Source organism: Chiloscyllium plagiosum, chromosome 29 (genome assembly GCF_004010195.1).
Source record: "Chiloscyllium plagiosum isolate BGI_BamShark_2017 chromosome 29, ASM401019v2, whole genome shotgun sequence".
Lineage (NCBI taxonomy): Eukaryota > Metazoa > Chordata > Chondrichthyes > Orectolobiformes > Hemiscylliidae > Chiloscyllium > Chiloscyllium plagiosum.
The window spans coordinates 23,998,154-24,002,077 of NC_057738.1; the positions used below are offsets into that span (position 1 = coordinate 23,998,154).

The 3,924-nt window shown below is 38.6% G+C and overlaps 1 long non-coding RNA gene across 1 annotated transcript in view; it reads left to right on the top strand.

The window, feature by feature from the left end:
- LOC122564446 overlaps nt 1-2,354 on the top strand; it is a 37,702-nt gene extending 35,348 nt beyond the window's left edge. The window contains exon 3 of the long non-coding RNA XR_006315913.1: nt 2,130-2,354. This is a non-coding gene — a long non-coding RNA (uncharacterized LOC122564446). The remainder of the gene's footprint in view (nt 1-2,129) is intronic.
- Nucleotides 2,355-3,924: the final 1,570 nt, after the last annotated feature.

Below are 3,924 nucleotides of genomic sequence, written 5' to 3' on the forward strand. Positions count from 1 at the left end.
CAGATTCAAACCACTACAAATGCCGGAAGAAAGATCACAGAAGCGCTTCACAGGAGGCTCCCAAGCACTGAGGATGTCACCTAGACAGGGGACGAAACGTTTGCAAGACAAATTCCCAGCTCGGCGAACAGAACCACAACAGTAAGAAAACAAATTGAACAACCTTCAGTGAGTTAGCAAAACAACATGTTTATGTCTTGAACTTTGTATGTGACATGAGTTTCTGTCTCAATTAATCAATAGATATTGTATTTTTTGAAACATTTTGAATCCAGGACACACTATCAGCTTGAATATTTAATAAGCAATATACTAACTGTCAATATCAATTAGTGAGGTGTCTGTCAAATGTGAGAAAAACTTGAGTGCAAACCAAAACAAATTCCAGTGTCAAGAGAAATTGGCCAAGTAGATTTAAAGTAGTTTTCAATCGCATTATTATCTGTTGCTTTCAGGATATTCCCGATCATATGAAATTTAAGCTGGCAGATGCCTGTGGAATCTGTTTCTCTGCATAATGTACTACAGAAATAAAGTTGAGAGGCAGCCAAAAGCTTAGTCAAAAAGATGAGTTTTAAGGAAGGTCTTAAAGAAGGACAGGGGGTGAAAAGGTGAAGAAATTTAAGGAGAGAATTCTTTCAGGGAAGTAAAAGTTTATTGGCTAAAGGCATGATTACTAATATGAGCTGTCATACATACTTTTGATTGCTGTCTGGGTACCTGTGCTCTTCATTCTCTAAAGCACTGAGAGAGCGGAAATTAGGTATTCATTTGTCTGGCAAACTCAGTGTATTAAGTTCCACCTTCACATGTAAAGTGTAACATGCTGCCTTGATTTGTGTCATTATTTGTATTTTGTCTGTGAACAACTATGATTAGAAGTTAAGCAATAAAGTAATACAGCACAGAAATGGGCGTTTTGGCCCAACTTGTCCATGCTGACCAGGTTTCCTAAACTGAACTAAACCTTTTACCTATGTTTGGCCCAGATCCCTCAAAACCTTTCCTATCCATGTACCTGTCCAAACGTCTTTAAATGTTTAACTGTACCAGCCTCTACCACTTCTCCTGGCAGCTCATTCCATTTATGCACCACCCTCTGTGTGAAGAAGTTGGCCCTCAGGTTCCTCCTAAATCTTTCCTCTCTTGCTCATGCCCACTGGACTCCCTTACTCTGGAGAAGAGACCTTGGCTATTTACTGTATCTACTGGTATGGCTCTCATGACTTTATAAACAGCTCTAAGATCACCCCCCAGATTCCTATGCTCCAGGGAAAATAAGTTCCAGCCTCGTCAGCCAAACCTTCCAGTCTTGGTAACATTCTTGTAAATCTCTTTTGCACCCTTTCCAGTTTAATAACATTCTTCCTATAGCAAGCTTTCCAGAATTGTATGCAGTATCCAAACAGGACCTTACCAATGTCTTGAACAGCTATTACATGATGTTCCAACACCTGTACTTAATGCTCTGATTGATGAAGGCAAGCATGTCAAACTCCTCCTTCACCACCCTGTCTATCTGTGACATCACTTTCAAGGAACTATGCACCCGCACACCTCGGTCTCTCTGATCAACAACACTCCCCAGGATCCTACTAATAACTATGTAAGTTCTGTCCTGGTTTATCTTCCAAAAATACAACACCTTGCATTTATCTGCATTAAACTCCATTTGCCACTCCTTGGCCCACTGGCCCAGTTGATCAAGATCCCATTGTACTTTTAGATAACCTTCTTCACTGTCCAATATATCACCAATTTTGGTGTCACTGCAAACTTACTAACCATGCCTTCTATATTCTCATCCAAATCATTTTCTTTAAATAATGAACAACAGTGGACCCAGCACCGATCCTTCTGGCACACTATAGTCTTAGGCCTCAAATGTGAACCCTCTGCCCATCACCCTCAGCCTCCTACCTTCAAGCCAATTTTATATCCAATTGGCTAGCTCTTCCTGGATCCCATCTGAGCTAACCTTACAAACCAGTCTACCATATGGAACCTTGTTGAAGGTTCAGTGAATATTTTCAGTGAAAGGAAAATTTGTATGTGGATGAACTATTATAGTGAGCATCTTGCAAAACTCGAATAACTGATACTTTTGCTTAACTGATCTTATTTTATAGGTTTTCACACAGTACAAATGAACAAAGAAACTATCGAATACATTTCTTACAAGGGACATCTTGTTACACATGAGTTTGATTTTCTACTTTCGAAATCCAATTATGTGGAAACCATGAATCTTCTATGCTAGTTGGAAGCTTGAAGAATGAAGTAGCCTCAAACTTTCAATCATTATGTTAGCCAACTCATATCTGACTACACATTAAATTGGCATTCTGAAAGAATCTGACTGCACAACTAGTTTTGTTATAATGATTATTTTCATCAGAAAGTCAATAAATGATATCAATATTATTGAAACTATAGTTGTTGTACAGCATTACCTAATAGAAAAGTTCTATTACTTGTAAAGAAAGACAAAGCCATAGATCATCACAGTGCTCACCATTCAAACTCCAGGAGGATTTGCACTGTTAATAATCTACATTGGCAGCTACATTCTATTCAATGAAAAGCAAAATGACTAGAGCCATTCTGCCTACATTCCCAATTAGTTAGACAACTTGTTACTTGTGTATGGTGATTCTACACTGGGGGTGGTGATGTACTGAATGGCCTACTGCAGTTCTTATTTTCAACTGAACCAGGTTTAGAAGCAAAAGCCAATAGGATTAGAGAATGCAGCTTAACTTGGGTTCACTTTTAAAGTAATATGTTATACCCATGTTGTATTTCTGCTTTACATTTGAGTGCAAATTTATTCCAGGAATTGTCATGTAAATTTAGTAATAGTGTAATTACAGCCTTTTACCAGTGGTGGCACTCCAATATTTCAATTAGGGAGGTTGTATTTGCAGTTACTATATACAAATTTTTGATTAGTTTTAATCAATCTGTTCAGACATGTTACAATACAGATAGGATTTGTTCTGAGGAAGGAAAACTGGACCTGAAACGTTAACTCTGATTTCTTTTCAAAGACACTACCAGGTCTGCTGAGCTTTTCCAGCAATTTGCTTTTATTTGTGATTTGGAGGTGCTGGAGTTGGATTGGGGTGTACAAAGTTAAAAATCACAAAACACCAGGTGACAGTCAAACAGGTTTATTTGGAAGCATTAGCTTTCAGAGCGCTGTACCTTCATCAGATGGTTGTGTCCTTCATGAGGTACTCCAAAACCACCTGATGAAGGAGCAGAACTCCAAAAGTAATGCCTCCAATTAAGCCTGTTGGGCTATAACCTGGTGTTGTATGATTTTTAGCTTTGTTTTTATTTGGGATTTGAACCCAAACCTTCTAGCTGTACCAGGAGTAGGGACATTATCATAGCACCATGACAGCCCTCAACCTGTTCAGGCACATTTTGACATATCTTTTGGGCAGAGATCTCCAGAACACAAGCTGGTGGAATAATATCTTGTTTTCATTTAAGCATTTTACAGCATCTAGGACTCAATATTTGAGTTGGACAACTTCAGAATAAGATCTCTGTGCTCCATTTTTCTTACATCCCCACTCTACCCCAGCCATGAGAATTGTTTGTATCTTGCTGTCCCATTTTCTCCTTTACAGAGATAACACTTAGAGGCCTATTTTATACGTTTATGGCTCCTTTACCATCATTATCACAGCTTTTATCTTTTGCTCTAAGCACTCTCACAAACGGTTCCACTCGGTTCTCTTCTCCCTTTCTACAACATTAAAAAAAAACAGCATATTGAACTCCCTTCAGATTTGAAGAAAAGTCCAATTGGACTCAAAATATTAACTCTGGTACCATCTCCACAGATGCTGCCAGACCTGCTGGGTTTCTCTCACACTTTCTATTTATCTGACCCAACTAAAGACAAATAGG